We start from the raw sequence: 24199 nt of genomic DNA on the forward strand, positions 1-24199 counted from the left end.
GTGACGTCTGAGAGCACTCTTGGAGGGCTTTCAACCACTGCATGCTTTTCTCGAGCCATGCTCTTGGCATAAGGATAGGGTCACAGGGTTGTTGTATGTCTTTCGGGCTGTGTGGCCATGTTCCACCTCTGAGAATGCCTGCCATAGATGTGGGCAAAACATTAGGAGAGAATACTTCTGGAACATGGCCACACAGCCTGAAAGACATACAGCAACCCTGTGATCCTAGCCATGAAAGCCTTCGACAACACAAGGATAGGGTCACTCGTACCGTCCTTATGCTGGAAGAGGGCGAGACACACAGAGCTCCAGAGGGCTCTCAGCTGCTGCGTGCCTTCCTCCCCTGCCATTTCAGCATAAGGATACGGTGAGCCACCTTATGCCCAGAGGACAGGGAAAATTAGGAGGGCCTGAGGGAAGCACAAGGAAAGCATTCGGCCTCCAGGCCTTAGTTTGCCCAGGCCTAGTTTAACTCCTTTCCATCCTTTGTGTGTGTGTGTGTGTGTGTGTGTGTGTCAGGAGCGACTTGAGAGACTGCAAGTCGCTTCTGGTGTGAGAGGATTGGCCGTCTGCAAGGACGTTGCCCAGGGGATGCCCAGATGTTTTGATGTTTTTACAGGGCCGTAGCCAGAAAAAAAATTCGGGAGAGGTTTTGAAAATTACGGGGGGGGGGGGTTGAACCCCTGAACCACACCCCCCCCCGGGGTTCAGACCTGTCAATATCTGCTTGAGATGGTGCCTGGAGGGACTCTTAATTTTTTGTGTCTGTGGTGGCACAGTATGTTAAAGCGCTGAGCTGCTGAACTTGCGGACTGAAAGGTGCCAGGTTCAAATCCCAGGAGTGGAATGAGCGCCCGCTGTTAGCCCCAGCTCCTGCCAACCTAGCAGTTCGAAAACATGCCAATGTTTCCAAGACTAGAAGAGGACAAAGGGGATATAGTATAATGGAATATTAATTACGATGGTTTAAAGAATAGCAAGAGCAGGTTGGAAGTCTAGAACTCTTAATTTTTTTAAATTTATATATATATATATATATATATATATATATAATTTCTTTTCTCTGACTATCTTTTTTGTTTTTTTTATTTTTTCTTCTCATTTTTCCTACTTTTCTATAATAAAAATATTTGTTCTCCCACTTTCGATGTATACTAAATTTTTCTCATCTTTTCTTATGGTATATGAAATTTCAATAAATACATATTTTTAAAAAAGAAAAGAAAACATGCCAATGTGAGTAGATCAATAGGTACCGCTCCGGCGGGAAGGTAACGGCGCTCCATGCAGTCATGCCGGCCAGATGACCTTGGAGGTGTCTACGGACAACGCCGGCTCTTTGGCTTAGAAATGGAGATGAGCACCAACCCCCAGAGTCGGTCACGACTGGACTTAACGTCAGGGAAAACCTTTACCTTTACCTTAGAGTTAGCATGGGGATTTGGTTAACCAGTTAAAATTCATGAGTAAACCAGGTTTTTTTTTTAGCTTGAAAAATTTCGGGGAGGGGGTTGAACCCCTAAAACCCCCCCTGGCCGCAGGCCTGTGTTTTTACCATCCTTGTGGTAGGCTTTTTTCATGTCCCCGCGTGGAGCTGGAGCTGCTAGAGGGAGCTCATTTGTGCTCTCCCCGGGTTGGATTCGAACCGGCAGCCTTCAAGTCATCAGTCCTGCCAGCGCAAGGGTTTAAACCATTGCGCCATCGGGGGCTGCTTGCCACCCTGTGATAGAGAGCGCACAAGAGAAAGAGGTCCCTAGGAACATACCATCGCGCAGGCTGGGGGGGGGGGGGGGTGGAGTTGGGTTGGACGCGACCATCCCCCTTCAGGGGCCCATGGGGAGAGCGGGGGACCATGGAACCAAGGAGGCGTTGCGAAGGAGGACGGAGGGGAGGGGGGGGAGTTGCGTGATGGGCTGGATGGCGCCGAGCGTTCCGATTGGCTCGCGCTTCCCTCCTCCTCCCTCTGCTGAGATTTGCAGCTGGACCAGCGAGCCTTCTCCATCCTTTGCAGGATGTAGCCGCTGCGATGCCAGCAGCAGCATCCCCGGCGCTGTAGACCAGGGGCTCCCCTCCCGCCCTTGCCCTGCCCCCCTTTCCTTGGGGATAAGAAGACAAGACAGTTCGGGGCTCAATTCGGCCTTCCCCGCCCCCTCCTCCTCCCGTAGAGAAAGAAAGAAAGAGGGAGAAGCTGGCCATTCTTTCGCCCCACGCGTCATCTCCTCGGATTCCCTGAAGCATCCCTCCCCGCTCCTCCTCCTCATCTCCATCTCTTCTACCATGGCCTGGTGAGTACCTGCTTCCCTTTCTCTTTTCGGGGTGAAAGCCCAGGGATTGGAGAGAAAGGGCCCTTCCACACAGCCACATAACGCAGAAAAGCAAGTAGCTGCTTCGGACTGGAATATCTGAGTCCACACTGTTCGATGTGAGATTTTATTCAGCTGTGTGGAAGGGGCCAAAGCGGGTTGGAAGGGGAAAGGCACTGCTTCCTTTTCCTCTCAGGGGAGAGAATCCGTCATCGACTGCTTGGTTTTGCTGCGATTGGAAGGAAGAGGCAGGGAAAGGGGGGGGGGGTGCATTCTCCAGGAGCTCCATTGCACATTCGGCGGGTGCAGAGAAGCAAAAGGAAAAGGGGGGGGGGCGAGGAAGAAGAAAATGTTAGGGTTTTGGTGCGTTTTGTTTAAAAGGTTTGGGACTCTCTCTCTCCCTCCCACCCCCACCCCCTTTTTCCCCCTTCCGCTTCTGTACCCATTTTGCACCTTGCAACGTTTGCTTGCCGGCATTCTCAAGGTGACAGCGACGTTTCCCTGGCGCGCGAGGTGGAGGGGAGGTTGGCGCGCGCGCAAAAAAAGCGGTGCGCGTGCGAGAAAGAGAGGGCGCGCGCCTGCCTCTGTGTGTGTGTGTGGTGTTGCGCGCGCGCGTCCAAGGAGGGAGCGCCAGTGACGTCCCTTGCCCCAACCATCCAAAAGGGGTCTCTCTCTCTCTCTCTCTCTCCCGCCCACATCCTCACTGCAGAGCCCTCTTTTTACCTGCATTGAGCGGGAGAAAGGGAGGCTCCTGACAGCTCCTAGCCCTCCCTCCTGTCCCCATAGAGTTTCTCCTCTTCCTCCTCCTCTTCCCCCTCCCTCTTCTTCTTCTTCTTCTTTTTTCTTTGAAGGCGATGCGGGCGCGAGGAAGGGAGTCGGCAGAGGGAGAGAGCGCGAGGACGGAAGGAAAGGTGAATGGAGGGAGGGAGATGGCAGAGAGGAGATAATAGTGTCCCTCCCCCCCTCCCCCCTTTTCCTTCGCGCGCCTCCTCTGTCCCGGAGGCGGCTTTTCCTCGCTGCGACGGCGGCCCAAGGACACCCGCTTTGGCGCATTGCTCGGGATGGCAAGGCGAGGCGAGGCGCGTTCCGGCACTCGCCTCTTTTATTTTTTTTTTCTCTATCCAAGGCAACTGCAGGGGAGGGGGCGGGATCCACAGGCTGCTGAGGGGAGGGGGCGGCCTGCCTCTGCCCGCCCCGATTGGTCGCGCGCGCCTGATTGGCAGCTCGAGGGCGGGGGCAGAGCCAGACTCTGCCCCAGGAGGGACAGGCGTCCAAGCGGGATCTGTATAAGGAGGAGGCGGGGGATTGGCTCGGGAGAGGATTCGTAGGGCCTTGTGGCCCGCAGCAGGTAGTCATAGAATCATAGAATATAGCTGGAAGAGACCACATAGGCCAACCCCCTGCCGTTCAGGTAAAACACAAAGTATCCCTGACAGACAGCCATCCAGCCTCTGTTTAAAAGCCTCCACCACACTCTGAAACCCCTTCCACACTGCTCCATAAAATCCACATTGAACTAAATTATATGGCAGTGTGGACTCAGGGCCCTTCACAGCCCTATATCCCAGAATATCAAGTAAGAAAATCCCACAGTATCTGAGTGTGGACTCAGATAATTCAGTTCAAAGCAGGTATTGTGGAGTTGTATTCAGCTGTGTGGAAGGGGCCGCAGAATATCAAGGCAGATAATCCACAATACCTGCTTTGAACTGAGTTATCTGAGTCCACACTCAGATAATCTGGGATTTTCTTATTAAGATATATGGCTGTATGTGAAGAGTCCTGAGGCAGACAGTTCCAGTGCTGAACAGCACTTACGGTCAGGAAGTTTACTTCTTTATTTACTACATTTATATCCCGTCCTTCTCCCCCTGAAGGGGACTCAGAGTGACTTACAAATTATATGTACATACAATATATTATACAGTAGAGTCTCAACTTATCCAAGCCTCACTTATCCAAGTTTATCCAAGCCATTTTTGTAGTCAATGTTTACAATATATCGTGATATTTTGGTGCTAAATTAGTAAATACAGTAATTACAACATAACATTGCTGCATATTGAACTGCTTTTTCTGTCAAATTTGTTGTAAAACATGATGTTTTGGTGCTTGATTTGTAAAATCATAACCTAATTTGATGTTTAATAGGCTTTTCCTTAATCCCTCCTTATTATCCAAGATATTCGCTTATCCAAGCTTCTGCTGGCCCATTTAGCTTGGATAAGTGAGACTCTACTGTATTACCGTGTTTCCCCGAAAATAAGACAGTGTCTTATATTAATTTTTGCTCCCAAAGATGCGCTAGGTCTTATTTTCAGGGGATGTCTTATTTTTCCATGAAGAAGAATTCACATTTATTATTGAACAAAAAATGAACATATACTATGATTATATACTGTACAGTAGTTGTCATCACAAACCAGCATAACCAGACAAACTGTGAATCCTATCAATAATTTTTTGTTACTACCATTATTTCAATGTACAACCATCTATGGTACGTATGTTTACCGATCCTGCATGCTGTAATGTTCTGTTCGTTGGGCATGCTTCCAAAACAAAAACTTTGCTAGGTCTTTCTTTCAGGGGAGGCCTTATATTTAGCAATTCAGCAAAACCTCTACTAGGTCTTATTTTCTGGGGATGTCTTATTTTAGGGGAAACAGGGTATTAACATAGCACAATATTAGCATTATATATTACTATATTGCATTATACCACTATACTGTAATGTTATTAGTAATATTGCATGCAATATATAATATAAAATTAATATTATTATATTGTATTATTATTAGTATTATATTGTATTACATATAATATTGATAACAAAAATATTATCAATATTATATGTAATACAATATATTATATTATTATATATTATATATATTATATATATTATTTGCATAGTATGTTACTGGGGGGAGAGGTCCTCAGCTGATGGCACAGGAGACAGGATGGAACTGTCTTCCTGGCTTCCCCTCTTCACTCTGGCCCCAGAACATCATGATATGGCTGTGTGGAAGGGCCATGAGGCAGAGAGTTGCACTGCTGAACAGTTCTTACAGTCAGGAAGTTGTGATGTCGAAGGTTTTCATGACTGGAACCACTGGGTTGCTGTTTTTGGACTGTGTGGCCATGTTCCAGTAATAATAATAATAATAATAATGTAATACAGTAGAGTCTCACTTATCCAACACTCGCTTATTCAACGTTCTGAATTATCCAACGCATTTTTGTAGTCAATGTTTTCAATATATCACGATATTTTGGTGCTAAATTCATAAATACAGTAATTACTACATAGTATTACTGTGTATTGAACTACTTTTTCTGTCAAATTGGTTGTATAACATGATGTTTTGGTGCTTAATTTGTAAAATCATAACCTATTTTGATGTTTAATAGGCTTTTTCTTAATCTCTCCTTATTATCCAACAGATTCGCTTATCCAACGTTCTGCCGGCCCGTTTACATTGGATAAGCGAGACTCTACTGTAATAACTTTATTTTTATACTCCGCCTCCATCTCCCCACAGGGACTCGGGGCGGCTAACATGGGGCCATGCCCAAAATTCCACAATAGACAAAATAAAATACATTCATAATAAAGCAAACATCATTGACATTTAACATTGCATAAATTAAACTAAACATTTTAACAACAATATAATGGTGAATAAGCTGCTGAATAAAACCATAGAGCAGATTAAAATAATAGAAGGCTGGGCAGTAGTGCAAAAAGTTCATGATTAAAATCTAATGAGGTAGATAAAAATGCTGTAATAAAGAGGAGAAATTCGAGGTGGGAATAACGAAGATAGTAATTACCAAATATGACAGAAAATGACAATACATCAGGCCCAGTAATATCAATGCTAAGGAATTTATTCTTGTGATCAGTTCTTAGGCACACATTGGAAGAGCCAGGTTTTCAGATCTTTCTTAAAGGCTGCCAGGGTCTCCCTGGGGAGTGAGTTCCAGAGCCGAGGGGCCACCCTCTCCCTCGTCCCCCACAAGTCGTGCTTGTGATGGGGGTGGGAGCGAGAGGAGGGCCTGCATCAGATGCAGGCAAAACTTCAGGAGAGAATTCTACTGGAGCATGGCCATACAGCCCCAAAAAACTCAGCAGCCCAGGCAAAAAGTTATTCCTAATTTTCAGGTGGAATCTCCTTTACTGTCATTTGACGCCGTTGTTCCATTGAGTCCTACTCTCCAGGTCAGCAGAAAAGTCTGCTTCCTCTTCCTTATGACATACTTTCACATATTTATACGTGGCTATCATGTCTGCTCTCAACCTTCTCTTCTGGTGACTAGCAAAGTGATGGTGTTTTCCTTCCCTGCTCTTCCATTGGTGTCTGTACAGTGCTGGAAGTTTATATGTGAATCCTGTGATGATGTGCAGGGACTGAAGTGTTTGTTTGTTTGTTTTTTTAATTGAGATCTGCCAAAATCATGGAAAGTAACAATATTTATCTCTATAGGTCTGTTTATTGATCAGTCCACTGTCCATATCCATATGGGTGGTATATTTATATTTATATATAGCCATAAAAGTCACCATTTGTATGTATGTATGTATTTTCCAAGATGGCCCCAGTTTTCAGAGAGCACTGCAACCCTCGCCAACAACGAATCTGGACCAAAGTTTGCACACAGACCTCTCCATGACCCCCTTTAACTTCTGGTTGGGTTTAAGGGGGGGGGATCTTGGATGATGGGAACTGCAGTACCTTCATCTACATCCAGAGACTACTGCAAACCCCATTAGACATGGATCTGCACCAAACTTGACACACAGACTACCACTCCATCATCCACTTTACGTCCTGGTGGGGTTTAGGGAAATGGACCACAGATTATGGGATTTGCAATACTGTACCTTCACCCACATCCAGAGACTACTGCAAACCCTATCAGCTATTGATATGGACCCATTACTAATGGGTCTATTCGTAACATCCAAAACCAAACAATGCCTTTTTCAAATAACCCAGGCATTGCCAGGTACCAAAGCTAGTCAACAATAAAAGACAAAAATACACAGACAAATAGGCACTAATCACTATCCCAAAACTCCTGTTAAGAGTTAATTAAAATAAATGAAAATTCAGTAGAACTTGATAAAATAATAATTTAAGTAAAATGGAATTAAATTATAAGATGAAAGCAGGTGGAGTAGAGTGAGGAGTGCAAAAGAATCAGTCAAAGAATTTAGACAAGTTCATCACTATCGCTATATTACTCCCTAGTGGCTACTCAGTCAGGCTGGATTCTACACTGTCATATAATCCAAATTATCAAAGCAAATAACCCACATTATCGGCTTTGTACTGGATTATATGAGTCTACACTACCATATCATCCAGTTCAAAGCAGATAATCTGGATTTTATATGGCAATGTAGACCCAGCTTTAGGCCCCTTCTACACTGGCATATAAAATCCAGATTATCTGCTTTGAACGGGATTATATGGCAGTGTGGATGGGGCCCGAGTGGCAGGAAGGCTCTGGACTTTGGAGGCTGAGAAGAAACAACAGAGAAAGACAGTTTCAGTCTCAAAAGCAGTAGCAGAGGACCATATTGCTAGTGGTGTATGGCTACTAGCGCCCCTTAGACTCTCCAGAGTTTCAATCTAAGGATATTTGAAAGGCTCTGGCTTCCTAATCCTTTTCCTGCCTTCTGGAAGTGTATGTAGTTATAGCTACTGATGGAAAGGGATACCATGCGAGAAGAAAAATAATTGACTAGCACAGGCACATGGATTCTACTGGTGGTGCTGTCATCATCTTGTGAAGGAGGGGAAAGAGACAAAGGAGAAAGAGGTAGTGAAAAGAAAGGAAGAGAAGCAGGAAGGCTGGTGGAGAAATAAGGCAATGTATAGATACAGAGTATATCATTAATAGAAACAGCAATGCAATAGAGTCTCACTTATCCAACCTTTGCTTATCCAACATTCTGCATTATCCAATGCAATCTGCCTTTTAGTAGTCAATGTTTTTGAAGTCAATGTTTTCAATACATTGCGATGTTTTGGTGCTAAATTTGTAAAATCAATGTCATTTGACGTTTAATACGTTTTCCTTAATCCCTCCTTACTATCCAACATTTTTGCTTATCCAACATTCTGCTGGCCCGTTTATGTTGGATAAGCGAGACTCTATTGTACTTATCATATTCAAGGATTTAAAATCAGATCCCTGTTATAGGTTAAAAGGCAGTGCCTGGCTTTTAGAAGGATGGTTGCCATTAAGGTCTAGCAAGCAATACTGTCATCTGTCCCTAATGATACACTAATCCATTGGTGTCATATGTGTGGCCCTCCAGGTGTTGTGACTATCAGAATTCCTTGCTGTAGGATAAATTGGCTAGGGCTTCTGGGAGTTGGAGTCTGAAACATTTGGAGGACCATGAGTTTGACACCTCTGCACTAATCCTTTTTGCTTGATGAAAAGGAGCAAAATTTGTCTTTCCCAATCCACTATATCTATAGCATGTGGTGCAAGGTGGTAGGTACTTCATGGGGGGCCCTTAGCTCACACTACCTCTGGAGAGAGGGACATTGTGTACGTGTCCTTAAGTTGTTTCTGGCTTATGGCAACCTGAAGGCCAACCTATCATGGGGTTTTCTTAGCAAGATTGTTCAGAGATGGTTTTTCAGTGTCTTCCTCTGAGATTGAGAGTGTGTGACTTGCCCAAGGTTATCCAGTGGGCTTCCATGGCTGCGCAGATATTCAAACACCTGTTCTCCAGAGTCATTGTCCAATGCTCAAAGCACTAAACCAATCTGGCTCTTGATATTACACAAATGTTACACAAATTCTATTTGTGTTAGGTGAGGGAAAGGCATCTGTATGCACACTGCTCTGCTACTTAAAGAGTCTTAATCCTTGGGATGGAGCAAGGGTTAGCAGTGTTCGTTTGATGGAGCTTTAAAAGGAAACAGGCTAGTACCAAAGATCTGGAGGCCCTCACTGAGAATGGTTGACATAGCCTTTTACACACTGGATCGAGCCTGGGTGGAGAATATATCCCTCCAAATGTTGTTGAATGCCAATTCTAGCCAGCTTGACCAATCACAAGATATGTTGGGAATAGTAATTAATCTATACCCGGAAAGCTAAAGAAGTCACACTCCAAGGAGAAAGGTCCCACTCTCAGTCTCTCTCTCTTTCCACTTTCTTGCTTCTTTTGTTAATGTTGTACAGTATATGGTATTATTTCCTTAAAGAACCTTCCTTCATGTTTCCATGCACACCAAGTATGTTCCTCCATCTCTACCCACTTACACTGAGTTCTTATGTCTAACAAACTTTCCTTAGGTCTTTAACTCCAGCTATTTTGAATGTTCCTTAAGTTAAAAAAATTATGATGGTTTTTTTTGTTCACATGATGTCATGGCTCATATTGCAAAATTCTGTCATGTGTGATGCTATCCTACAAATCTATACAACAAAATCCACAGAAGAGTGGTACGTTTAATTGGGCAAGGCCATTGTTTGGAAAGAAAAACAGCTCCATTCTGACTGGAAATGACAGTGTGTCATGAAAGTCCAGGACATCTGGAGGGTACCAGGTTAGAGAAAATTGCTGAAATGTGACAAGATTTTAAAGGAGAGGTTAGATTTGAGGGCTTTCAGGAATTTTCTGTGCCTGTTATTGTGCTTGACAATACAGAAACCATGGTTAGCTCCAGTAACTAAGCACCCCACCCACATCTTCTCACTCTCTCCTTATATAACCCTGTATTAAGTAACCTCCTCATGTATTTCCCACTCATTTTGATTCTTGATGCCACCTTGCCATGTTTCTCCCATTATCATCTCTGGACCCAGAACCATGAAATGAAGCCCCTCCTGGCTTCTCCCACTTCAAAAAGCTAGGGTTGGTTGTTTGGATTGACCCGCAAGATGCTGTTTTCAGATTTGTGTGGTGAGTGGGCTGGCAGCAAAAATTTACCTGGTTGCTAAGACATGCTGCTGCATGAATTTAATATGAACAAATAAGCCAATGGCTTATTTTAAAAGCATTCATTATGATTTTTATGTGCCCTCTCATCATCTTAGCACAGCTCTTAAAACATTTTGAATTGCTTTATCTATGTGTAACATAAGGAGAATCTCACCCCTTTAAAATACATTATACCAAATGGATTTGCACATTTGGCATGCATTCAACCATTTTAATGTTTGTAATGGTGTATTGAATTTCATGAGGTTGATCAGAAGAACAAGCATTCCTGAAGAGTATTCCCAGAAATGTGATGAAGGAGATGCCTTCTGATCCTAAATGATATAATGGTCATGTCTGCTGTCACCAAATTCCCCTAGTCAGATGGCATCATAGGTTTCTCTTCTTATTATTTGATTTGTACAGTCTTCCTGACCTAGACACCATTACATTCCAGATTTCGTTGTGGTAGAGGGAAGAGATGTCTGTTTTGCTACTTCTTAGCAGGGGGTTGGACTGGATGACCCATGAGGTCTCTTCCAACTCTATGATTCTATGATTCTATTGACTGCATAATTCAGTCTCAAGATGATTCTCCTTCTTGGAGCTTTTTTCTCATCAAGCAACAGAGGTGGAATGATGGAATGGAGAGTTTCAGTGGCATTCCAATAGTCTTCCTGATCACTGTTCCCATTTGTGTTACCATTACACACATGCCTGCAGGCCAATATATTAATTTATACTGAAAAAATACATTGGGCGTTTGGGATCTGCAGGTTTTGGTTCCACAGTGGATATCATAGTCCATGGATGCTCAAGTCCTATTGTATCCCATGACATAATAAAAATGTGACCCTTATATAAAATGCCAAAATTGAGGCTTGTTTTTTGAGGGAAAAACCCTGGGGGTGGGTGTTGATTTTCAAGTTGTGGATATTTCATCTGTAGACACAGAAGGCCAACTGTATTCTTCATCAGTGCCTGCCCTATCCTACGGCAGAATGTGGTAGCATCTTTGGGCAGCAATGGCAGCCTCACAGCTGTTCCTCCTCATCTTCTTTCTAATTTCCACATTTGGAGCACAGAGCTGTGTTATATACCCTGTCTTGTGCCCATAAAATTAGTCAGCTTCTCTCAGGTGTGACATTGTTCCACTGATAGTTCAGTCAATTTCTGTACATGACATGGAAGGGGCTTCATCTTTTTCTTTTGGCTCAGAATGTAAACTTTCTTAGGTTGGACTTATTCTCTTTGAGATGTGTGTGAGAGAGCTAAAGTGTTTCTCTGTTAATGGACCAAGGGCAGTTAGCCAGGCTGGGACTGACAAAGAGTATGAAGATTCTGGATTGAGTAGGCATTTCATACGTGCTTATCATACCCTTCTGTTCCCAAAATGCCTCTGAAGCCTGAACGTATGCAGATAGAGTTAGTTCAGTAGGGCCAGCCCCAGAAAACTATGCCCTGATTACCCAGTCTTTTAAAACTAGGATACAGAATCATCTTTCTGTAAAAAAAAAGTACTGCTGTAAATTAAATCCCTTCCCTTCTACCCTTTTCTTTGCTCACTTACCTCTATTCCCTATTTGCTCACACTCCTCACATTTCCTACATGGTCAAAAAAATCTTCTTTCCATAAACAAAGTGTATAGCTATTTGCTTTAAAGGAAATTTGCTCGTATGATACATATAGTAATAGAGTTGTTGTATGTTTTTCGGGCTGTATGGCCATGTTCCAGAAGTATTCTCTCCTGACGTTTCGCCCACATCTATGGCAGGCAACCTCTGAGGATGCCTACCATAGATGTGGGCAAAACGTCAGGAGAGAATACTTCTGGAACATGGCCATACAGCCCGGAAAACATACAACAACCCTGTTATCCCAGCCATGAAAGTCTTCGACAACACATACAGTAATAGCCTTGCAAATATGTTACGTTTTGATCTTTTACCTATATCTGTCCAAAAGTTGCTCCATTGAACCCTCTCATAAGTTTCTGGGCTGTTTCTGGCCTTATGTTTCAAGAGCAATAACAATAACAACAAAAACAACTTGAGTTTTGTACCTCACCTCCAGAGATATTAGACAAGTTCCAACTATTTTGGGCTTTAGAAGAGCCCTAAAAACATGGCTATGTGCCCAGGCTTTTAACGAATAAACGATAAAGATGGACTGACTTATGGATAAAGCACGAGGTTTTCGGACGAATGGATCTGAGCATACGTATTTTTAAAATTTATATACTGTAATTTTATACTGTATTTAATACTTTTAAACTGATTTTATGTATTGTTGATTGATTTTGTATAGGCACCTAATTGTGCCAGTGTTGTAAGCCACCCTGAGTCCCTTCGGGTGAGAAGGGTGGGATATAAATATTGGAAATAAATAAATAAATAAATAAATAAATAAATAAATAAATAAATAAATAAAGGGACTTGAGGTGGCTTACATGGGGAGAGCCCAATCAACATAGTTAAAATATAAAATATGAACATGCTAAGTACACATGGTACATAGAAGTGCATAAGCAAGAACAGAAAAATAGAGTAGCCAAGCCCCATTCTAGTTCTATTCCAGTGTTGTTGTTCATTGCCATCAGATCAGCTTTGACTTTTGGCAACCCTATGAATGAGAAACCTCTAAATCACACTGCCTTGCAGATTCAAGGACATATCTTCTTGATTGCGTCTATCCATCTGTATTAATATCTTCCTCTTTTTCTACTGGCTTCTACTCTAGTACTGACTGTTCTGGTATTATCCTGAGGAATTGGTTGAAATCTTGAAAACAGCTTTTCACTTTTTCTTTTTTTCCAAAATTGTCCTTTTTCCTCCATGCTGTTAGGATACCTGAAGTTCTATCCAAACATGTCATCAATAATTTAGATTGGAAAGGAGCTTCGCAAGGTACCTAAGGACAAGGTCTCCTCAAGATCCACAATCCTCACCTTCAGTCACAGAGGGGAGTAGCATAATGCAGCAGTAGGCAATATGATTGGTGGAGAATATGAAGCATCCAGGTTGGTTAGATTTGAAATATACACAACCTTGGTGACTGAACTCCTGGTGCCAACTGACACTTGAGCAGCTACTGTATGCATATTTATCTGAACCAAATACTTGTCAGGCAAGAAAATATGATTGTGATATGTTTGTGTCATACTCTCCAACATCTCACAAATGAAAACTGGGACATGTAATAGAATAACTTCTGAACATTGTCAAGATGGCAAAGATTATTATTAATGAGTTAAAGCAGACAAACTAGGAAAGGTTGCAAAAGTTTGCTTTTACCTGAGCCTCCTGAGAAGGGCAAGACTTTGCTTACTTTTTTCCGCTCTTCCATACTGAGTACTTTGCACTTTGAATTCAGTCTGTAACAATCAAAATTAGCTGAGGACAAAGAAGAAAAAGGAGGAGGAAAGAAAATCTGATACATTTTGAAAGCAGCAGGAAAATTTGGACAAAAGACTGTACAGTACTTCACAAATTGGAATTGTTGGAGGTTTTGATGTAAACTTGTGTTTTTGTACTTACAGAAGGGGGTAGATGGATGGAGACTGAAAAGGAGGCATAAGGAATCTTTCCCCTCCAATGCCTATATGTCAACTTTTTCAAATTTAGTGTCCATATATATTTAATTGCTTCCCAGTATACCCTGCTGTCATGAGCCATACCAGCTAGCAGTGCTGGGAACTGTAGTGTCACACATCTGGAGAATGAAATGTAGACTCTTCTAAAGTTGTGTATCTCTTTAGTCTCTTCTAACTGGATGCACTCCCCCCCCCCAGGTATAGATGCATCTCTTGGCCATCATGGTTTAAATGATGCCCCTCTTTAGATATACCCACCCACTCCCATTGTTATTTCTACAATACAGAATTGATATCTGGCTCCTTCTGATTTTGTTCCTTTGGTTTCTAGTATGCACAGCCTTAGTGAACCCTTGATGCATTCATCAGAAATGCAGCTTGCTATTAGGCATTAGATCCTACCTGGTCTTGGAAACCAAGAAGGGTCCAGCCCGTTCTCATGTCGATGAAAGACTGTCAGTGTAGACCATTTGGTGTAGGCGATATTTCAGAGAAAGGTACTGGCAAAGCCACCTCTGAGTTGTCCTTGCCTAAAAATACTCTATATGATTTATAAGGTCATAGTCAACAGGCAACTTGAAGGTATTTACACACGTATACCCCCAACCCTTCAGCCTGCCCATGTGCATGTTTTCTATCCATCCTTTCCTTCCTCTGTTGGAAATAGGTAGAGAGGAAGGCACACAGCCCTGATCTCCACCAGCAGCTACATTTTCAAGTTTGTAACAATAAATGAAAGAATCCTCATATCACAAGCAAAGCAAATATTGTGTAGTTCAAAATACCCACTAATAGACCTGCCTATTTGTACATTATTATGTAAGTGAAAATATTCCATTGTCTGTTGGGGTGGGGCAATTAATCTAGCCTAATTGTGATGATGCTCAGTTAATCTGACTGATTAATTCTATCTGGGAAGGACTTTTCACTGTGATCAGAATCATCTGAGATTAAAAGACAGGAAATACATTTCCATATAACAAAAGTAGTGTGCGCTCTTTGTGTTGCTCAAGCCCCACAGTCCTCAAGAGTAGTGCATTGAATTGACATACTTACTAAGAAAACACCAAGGAAGACCGAAAAAAAGAACAGAGGCAATATTTAAGAGATTAAATGACACAGGAGAATATAAAATATATATATATAATAAAACAAGTCAAAATGACTGCTAAGAGACACTAAGGGCTGGTGAAGCAACTAAATTGAAAAAGAACAAAAAGAAAAAATAGATTCAGAAGACATACATATCAAGTGGTGAAGAAGATTGGAAGGACGACCCCCCCATACTTTCATTTTATCCCATTGTCTTTTTCTTCCTTCTACTCTATTGCATCTTTTCCCCAAGAATAGTACATTGAAAAACTGAATATGTGATAACTGTAAAATATGCAAATTAATTCCTATTATTCTGCATATCTTCTTCTCCTTGTCCTTAGCCATAGGGAATTGCAAAGAGCTGTGTGGGACACTCTGACTTCCAACTCCTTAACATCTATGATCTTACGCAATCGTTTATCTGTCTCCTGGGCAGATTTAACCAAACATTGCCATCACTCATAATATTTATTTGTTTTCATAAGGGCTAGAAACTTTTTGTTTATGTATTCATGAAAGTTGGGAACCCTAAGAAGCTAAATGCTGCAGCTGCCAACGAGCATCATGTTTATGGTCCTCCAACCACTTCCATGGGTCTAAAAACAGCTGTTAGTCTGCATCAGAAATTAACAACTTGATACAATAAGTCGACATTTTGTGAAATTCAGTTAATTCAATGTGTCTAAATGAGTCTAATAGGTTTCAAACATAAGGGCACATGCAGCCTTTATCATAGCATGTGGCTTACTTCACATATTTCTTTGTTTTCAGAAGGCATATCTGGTTACTCAAGGTGGTTTTTGTTTGATTTTAGTCATTTTCAATATATGGTGAAGCTAATATGAATCTATCATAGGGTTTTCTTGATAGTGTTTGTTCAGGGGTGGGGGGGGGGGTGGGGGTTAGGTAATTCAGCACATTATTCTTGCTTTGCTTCTCTTCGGCTCACCATCATCCCAATCATCAGGTTTAGCCTTTGGGCGAGTCTATTTTGGAGCAGAAATTTTAATTTGATAGTTCCTTGGTGCACTTCATCTTTTATCTACCATTTGTAGTGGGCAAGTCAAGTAGGTAGTTTAAAGTGGTTAGAGTGTAGCCTTCTAGATGTTGATTTTTAACTCCCACTGGCTCTAGCTGGCCTGGCCAATCATGAATGATAGTTGAAGATGCGTGATCAAAACATCCAAAAAGCCACATGTTTCCTATCCTTGATGTAAGTGGCTAAAATGTGATTCCTGGCAAGATTGAAACCAAGACCATTCCAATAAAATTTACTTCCATACTGTCTGCTGAGACATTCTTCAACACAGGCAATGGGAACTACAGTACCCACCACTCTGACCATAGCAGGTTATTGGCAGTCTGTGAGGGCCATAGACTTTGTCCTAGAACAGTCGTTCTCAACTTGGGGTCCCTAGGTGTTTTTGGCCTACAACTCCCAGAAATCCCAACCAGCTGTTAGAATTTCTGGGAGTTGAAGACCAAAAACATCTGTGGATCCCAGGTTGAGAACCACTGTCCTAGAAGGAAATGGGTAGGGAGGGATCAAGATCAGTCATTATGCTGTGCCACTCTAGTGGCACCTGAAATGGTGGTTTCTTCTGCCACATGATGAGGTTGACCCTGATTCATACCCAATTTGCCCTTTAGACTGCTGAATGCTGTGGGAGGGGCAACTGTCAGAGTAGACCAGAGCAGAGGTCACTGCAGGCCAAGCTCAACAAGAAACCTGCCCAAAAGGGTGAGAAAGCAAGGGGGCTGGCAGCAGGATGGGAAAGCTTATGTGGAGGAAGCAAGAAAGACACAGAAAGAGAAGGGGACGGGGGAATGAACAAGCAGAGAGGCCTGGAGCAAGACTGGCAACATGTAAAAGCAAGATCAGAGTCTGACTGGTGACCAGAAATGTTTCTGGATTGGGAAGATGAGTCAAGGGTATGCCTGAGGTTGTTGCTGTTGGTAGAGCAATGCTGGGACCGGGTTGGGGAAGGATTACTGTGGGGATAATCTTGCCTCCCTTTCTCTAGTGGGTGATCTCATATGAGTCAGCCATGGATGAGCACTAGTTTCCATACCACAGAGAAGTTAGTATCAGTAGGTTTTGACATCTTTATAGCCATTCTGAAAAAACTTCACCTCCCAGTGCCTGGAAAAGTTTCTTTTTTGGCTGCTACTCCGTCTATTCCAATAGCTGTAATCCAAACTTTCAGAAAGTCTGGTCGTTCCCATTTTCATTTGGGACTGATCACTATCCATCGTGACAGAATCTGAATGCGGACTGTGGATAATCCATTCCTAATGAAGCCTCCCTTTTTATATGGATGCTCTCCCGTTCCTTCTCTCAGGCTGCTTGTTTAGCGCTTGCCAGGGATTGGTGCATTACCAATGGGGTTTGGTCTCCCTCCTTCATCTGCTTTGGCCTCACGCAGCCAACCCAGCATTTTGCTCTCAACAACTCATACATTATTTAAGCAGCCCATGCCAATTTCAATCAAGAACAATCAAGGGGACAATGAGGAACAACTCCTTGCCCTGGCAACGTTGCAGACAGAATTTATGGGTGAAGACAGATATAACATTTCTCGGGGGTGGGATGGAGAGAATGGGGACAAGAGGCTCTGTTGGGCAGAAGCTGGTGGTGTCAAGTGCAGGTTTGCTGCCCCTGAGTCCTAAAAGCAGTTTTCAATTAAAAACAAACAAACAAAAGATAAACAAACCTCGATTACTTTTTAAAACATTAATAAGGCAATCAATGGATGGATTAAGTGCAGGAAGGTGCATTCTATTGTTGCTGCTGTTCTGCGTGCCTTCAAGTGGTTTCCGACTTCTGGCGACCCTAAGGTGACCCTGTCATGCGGATTTCTGGGGATGAGTGTATGTAACTTGCCCAAGGTCACCCATTAGGTTTCATGACAGAGCAGGGAATTGAACACTACTCGCCACAGTCATAATCCAACATTGAAACATTATACTATGCTGGCTATACATGTATGTATGTGTGTGCATAAAAGCATAAACATCACATCCAGAATTGTGAAGCAGCAATTAAAAACCATGATTTCGCCAACTAGCATGGCATAAAAATGCAGTAAAAGTAGAGGGGATAACATTTCTTGTTATATTTCTTGTTATTCTTTGTCTTCAAGTCATTTCTGATCTATGGTGATCCTAAGGTGAAATATCATGGAGTTCTCTTAGCAAGATTTGTTGAGAAGTGTGTCCTTGCTTTCCTCTGAGGTGGAGAGAGTGTGACTTGCTTAGGGTGACCCAGTGGATTTCATGGCTGAATACAGATTTGAACTCTGTTCTCCAAAGTCGTAGTCTAATGCTCAAACCACTCCACTACCAGGAATCCTTTTTTCTTCACTGTTTTTCTCTTACAGCCACCAAGGATGAGACAAGTTGCTTGTGGGATTCTCTGACTCATATACCAAATGTCCATGGATGTCTTTAGGTTTCTATGTACCTTGACCTGAGTGTGGGGTGATTTTGTGTGCTTCAGTGCCTCAAAATGTCTTGAAGGTGGTTGTCAATTCATTTGTGAAGTTATGAGTAAGTCAGGTCTCCCTGCAGAGGGAAAAGAGTGCTCTAATCATGTGACACAACTTCCTTTCCTTTCTTTCATGGTCCGGAAATTCTGAGCAGAATCACTAAATCAGTGCCAAAAGCGTACAAGTACCTGCTCTTATATTATATGGCAGCAATATCTGATTTGACATTAACTAGAGACCCAACACAGAGCCAGATCCAATCTCAACTTCTGAAGAAGTATGCTCAAGGGCAGCTGATGACTTTTGGGTTGGCGAGGGTGGTAAAATCTGAAATTTAAGAAGGCTATCCTAGATGCTGAATTCTACTTGCCAAATAAATACAGCACTAGCTCCTTTAAGGTTGGACTGTAACCTGAAGCTGCTGAATCCACCTGTATGGCACATACATTCAAAAATATGTTTTGTCATGTCTCCCCGTTTAAATGTACACTTTAATAGTTTTTCTCTCCAATTGAATCTATGAGCCTTTTGTACTACCCAATTTTAGTACATTGGTTTGATTTTAATAGCCATGGCAACATCCCAGGGGGGTCAGGGGCTTGTAGTTTAGGAAAGAGAATTCTGGCTGAGATTTCTAAACATCTCTCCTTAAATTGCAGAGCTCAGGATTCTGTAGGTTGTTACTAAGGTTGCTAAAGTGGAATCACAGCATTATAAGTGCGTAGTGTAAATGTGCCCCACCCATGTCTTCCCAAATGTAAAATTCTCAAACTTCAGTGGCACATATTTTCAGGTAAATGGCATGGCGTTACATCTTCTGGTATTTCTGTATATAGGGGCAATGGGAAGGTATGGTATAAATGTGATATACTGCTATGAGATTTAACAATGCTACGGAAGGCACAGCAAAAACCTGGATCTTAAACGAAAGCAACAACCACAAAAGCATCATATTTGTACTGTGTTGTCCCAGAATTATGTCAAGGGGTGTCTTTTTATTTAAAGAGCATAATTCCTTTGAAAGATAAAGCTATCTATGACCTAACTATGCCTGGCTTGCCTGAGAGGATAACTCTGGTATTTAATTCTAAGTTTGTGTGAACAAGTCACCGTTGATTTAATGGTTAAATAAAGAGATAGTCTGCACATGTTCAGAGGCTTTTTGGAAGTATATTAGTCTGGAGTAGTTTTGTAGTAGTCTTTTCTGTAGTAATTGTTTCTTTTGTCAAGATAAAAGTGGGATATTGTTCAGTTGGTTGTTCTGTTGTACATTAGATATTTCTATAGCATATTCATTCCCTAGATACCTGTAGCTTTAAAGAAAGGACAAGATTATTGGGAAAAATCTATATTATTAATGGGGATATGAAGAGAAGGGAAAGAGAAGGCTACCTCTGAAACCGGTGTTCTATGAAATGTGTGAGAGAGAATTCAAAGCCAGCCTCAGGGCCACTACTAAAAAATTACGACATGTGCAATCAGTAAAAATGTTCCCAAGCTGATCATAATTGAAAATTGTATTTCAAGGATTCCAGTTAGCAGCCTGATCAAGGTGTCTCCAAAGAACCCAGAGAAGACAGAATATGACGACTCGTTGAAGTAAATTATATGATTTGCAGGCCATCTTAGTCTTTCTACCCCCCCCTCCCCCGGCACCACATTTACTGGTTAAGTTTTTTAATGTCTCAAGATGTTTCATGCTTTATAAGCTGCAGCTCCTCCAAAGTCCTGATTTGGCAGATACAGCACAAATTAATCCAATTGTCATCTCAGAAGAGGAAGAGGAGGAGAGGAAGAAGCAGAATCTTGTCTTTCCCAGAACAATTTGCTGCAGCCTCTTTTAGCTTCTATGATTTTTTCTCGTCAATAACTTTTGCCCTCTTGGCCACATGATGTTTCTTGTCTTCTTTGAAATGATATGTAGTGTATAGATGGCTCAGGTCCTGGCTATTTGACCGACTGCATCCCCTTATACGAACCTGCCCGGGTCCTGAGATCTTCGGGAGAGGCCCATCTCTCGATCCCATCTCCATCTCAAGCTTGGTTGGTGGGAACAAGAGAGAGAACTTTCTCTCTCAGTGGAACTCCCTTCTTCCCAGGAAAGCCAGAATAGCTCCCTTCCTGCTGTCTTTCCAGCAGCAAGCTAAAATATTTTAAAGAGAAGTCAGAGGGTGTTGTGGTTTTTGAATATGTTGTTATGGATTTTAACAGAATTTTTAGAATACTAATTATATTTAATTCAGTTTTAATGTTTGTATATTTGTAGATTTTAAATTGTATTGAAATGCTTTTGATGTAAACCTCTTGGAGTCTCCTTGTGAAGAGAAAAAGTGGGATAATAATAATAATAATAATAATAATAATAATAATAATAATAATAAGAAGAAGAAGAAGAAGAAGAAGAAGAAGAAGAAGAAGAAGAAGGTATCATACATATGGTCACCTCTGTGCATGGCTCAGGAGAGCAGTAATTTAAATTATTGTGGCTTGGGACTGTTCAACAAATTGGTCACTTTTATCCTGGGGCTGTTTTCTCATTGGAGGGCTTTCTTTGTACTGTATTGCATCAGGCTTTGTGGTGCTGAAGCCACCCACAGAATCTTTAAGGCTCAAGGGAAGGTGTGCTAGGGGACATTTCTGAGGCATCCCAGTTGCCATGACTGGAACCAGAGTTTTTGAGACAGTGATTCCAATAGCAGGGTGAGCAATAACTGGGGAGGACAGGGGGAGAGACAGCTACCATTCTTCTTTTCCCCAATTTTTTCTCTCATGACGACATCACAGTACAAGAAGTTTGCATGTAAGTGTTGTGTGCATCTGTCTGTGACCTTGCCAGTGGCATCACTTGAATCCCCGAGTGAATTTGTTGCCGTTATGCATCTTAAGTCAGTGTTGGTAGGAAAACCCCAAGAGGATATGTAGCTATAACTGCTGTTTAGTATTGTTGTTGTTGTTTATTATAACTTCTAGTCATTTCCAACTTATGGCAAACCTAATGTGACCCTAACATATTGTTGAACCCCTAACTCCCCCCCCCCCCTTGTCTACAGCCCTGGGTATGACTCTTCTAGGGACATGTAGAGGGTTTTCCATGGCTGAATGTGGAATCAAGCCCTTTTTTTCAGAATCACACTCCAACAATCAATCACTACACTATGTTGGTTCTGCTATGTTTAAAACTACACTTTATTTTAAATTCTTAGACATCTGTAATAAAATTGAAATTAATTGTAATATAATTAACCCGTAAGTGCCAAAGACTTGTTAATAATTCCAATGGTTATGGGAAGAACGTTGGATGGCAGAAGTGCAGTAAAAAGGGTACAGACCTTGTATGTGTGAGAGGTGGAAGGCAAGGCCGTCCACACTACATAGTTGTAGCACTGCAGTCTCACTTTAACTATCATGGCAACATGGGGTCCTGGGATTTGGAGGAGAGGGAGGGACTTTCAAAATCTTTTGCCTGCCAGCTCCTTTTGTAACTCAAGTCAATTGGCTAATGCCAGGATTCCATAGGAGGCAGCCATGGCAGTTAAAGTGGAATCATAGCGCAATCGCTGTGTCATATGAAATGTTCCAGCCGGGCACATGGATGCAAGACTGAAACAGTCTCAGTGGTGCAGTTGGGTGAGGTTAGGCTTTGATTGTATTGTGTCAGAATGGGGAGAGAGCAGCGGTAGGTCTTTAGACAATTATGTGCTTTATTCCATTTATTTTTAAATGTGGTGAGTCAGCCCTGCTATGTAAAGAGGTTGTCCTGCTCATTCTGCTGAGTGGAGACCTGTACATCTGCCCTGAAAAGTCCTGTTCTGATGACACCATGGAGGAAGAGGCTGGTCTGCCCCAGCCCTGTTTAAAAGCTACAGCCTAAAGCCTAATTTATACTTGATATCAGTGGAACAAAAAGTGCTGGCAGATATTCTTGGTTTGTGCCCAAGGCCTCCTCCTTTATCTATGGTGTCTTCTACATTGGCCCTTTTATAGTGCTATTCCCTTGTGAAAAAGTAGAACACAAGCAAGAAGAAACCAGAAGCAATGTTTCCTCCACCACATGTAAGAATAAAAGGGGAAAGCAGGACCAACGGAGAGGAGCAATTCAATGGGGAATTCATGTAATGTCCATTGCTATTCCCCAGTTGTGCTTATTGGGAAGCAATCAAGGAGGATGAGTCTACAAACAGGAAACATATTATTAAAATTTCTGGGGACCTATGCTGAACAGGCCTTCTTTCAGAGTAAATGTTACAGGAGGACCTTGGCCACTACTGGTTTAAACAGCATCAATTCTATTCTGCATAACTGAAGAAAAGCAGAGCCTGAGCAATACCAAAGAATGTTCATGTGTCTCCTGCAGCAGATGTTCTCTTTCTGTAAGTGAATCCGTCTTGTTCTATTTGTGTTCCTATGTCAATATGACTGTGTGAGAAGTCTTGGAAGGAGTCATTTTTAAAACCAGGTGTAAGACTGCTTTTATGTTAGGATTACAGCTGTGCAGAAAAAGCAATAAGCATTTAGTGTCATGTGTGAAAATACATTTAGCAATGAAATAAACAACCATGGATTAAATATGATGCTGTTATAGCAAGTCATTTGGTTGAGCAGAATGATAAAACAGTTCTGCAGTGATGTCTTTTCTCATTAACAGGAAAAATGATTATAAAATTTGATGAAAAACATAGCCAGAAACACTTGGGGACTAACAGCCTCGTTCTATGAATGATTATTTTGTAGTTATGTCCTATTGTGCTCATACTTAGAACTAGTAGCAGTTGGTGGTTCCCCTGCTAGTTGAGTAGTCAATCCTCTCCAGGATTTAGGGTGCATCTACTAAACTGCAGGATTACTGTAGTGTGATACCACTTTAACTGACATGGTTCAAAGTTGTAACTTCCCAAGAGCTGTCATCTTGGAAAGTCATTTGTTTTTGTTTTTGTTTGTTTTTTTGCCAAAGGGCTATCCAGGGTGCTGAACTATTTGGAGAACAGATAAAACTCTGGAATAGATTCCTAGCCATACTGAATCCATTATAACTCCTCCTCCACCACCACCAATGAAATTTGCCACCAGCCTCCAAATTTCTAGCATTGCACAGAGCTAGCGAGAGAGAGTGTAGAAACATCACACTGGCAATGAAGGTCCACATAGGTAAAGCAATGGCATTACCCATAATAACCTATGGATGTGAGAGCTGGACCATAAGGAAGGCTGAGTGAAGGAAGATGGACACTTTTGATCTGTGGTGTTGGAGGAAAATTCTGAGAGTACCTTGGACTGCAAGAAGATCCAACCAGTCCATACTGTAGGAAATATGCCCAAATGCTCACTGGAGAGAAGGATATTAGAGTCAAAGATGAAGTACTTTGGCCACATCTTGAGAAGACAGCAAAGCTTGGAGAAGGCAATGATGCTGGGGAAAATGGAAGGAAAAAGGAAGAAAGGTCGTACAAGGGCAAGATGGATGGATGGTATCCTTGAAGTGACTGGCTTGAACTTAAAGGAGCTGCGGGTGGCTGTGGCCGACAGGGAGCTCTGGTTTGAGCTGGTCCATGAGGTCATGAAGAGTCAGAAGCAACTGAACGAATAAACAACAAAATGAGAGACAAAGAGAGAGAGAACAATCTAGCAATCTTAGATGTGTTGTGTTTGCATAGTATAGTGCCGTGTGCGGAAGGCGGCAATACCCTCATATCCTTCCCATCCATTCCTCTGGATATCTAAATTCTAAATATTCAACTTTTAATCAATGCTAGAAATGTGAGTTTCTTG

At 42.2% G+C, this 24199-nt stretch overlaps 1 protein-coding gene across 9 annotated transcripts in view; it reads left to right on the forward strand.

Moving 5' to 3' along the window:
* Window positions 1-1982: 1982 nt before the first annotated feature.
* The window catches only part of atp2b3 (ATPase plasma membrane Ca2+ transporting 3), a 176835-nt gene continuing 154618 nt past the window's right edge, over window positions 1983-24199 (forward strand). For 5 of the 9 annotated variants that reach the window (XM_016991183.2, XM_008103883.3, XM_008103878.3 and 2 more), the window contains exon 1: window positions 1984-2285. The gene's annotated coding sequence lies outside the window, so the exon portion shown is untranslated. Of the gene's footprint in view, window positions 2286-3190; window positions 3215-24199 lie in introns of those variants that run through there. The other 4 variants (XM_003216892.4, XM_003216893.4, XM_016991185.2 and 1 more) reach the window with 3 other exon arrangements.

This window comes from Anolis carolinensis, chromosome 2 (genome assembly GCF_035594765.1).
Source record: "Anolis carolinensis isolate JA03-04 chromosome 2, rAnoCar3.1.pri, whole genome shotgun sequence".
Taxonomy (NCBI): domain Eukaryota; kingdom Metazoa; phylum Chordata; class Lepidosauria; order Squamata; family Dactyloidae; genus Anolis; species Anolis carolinensis.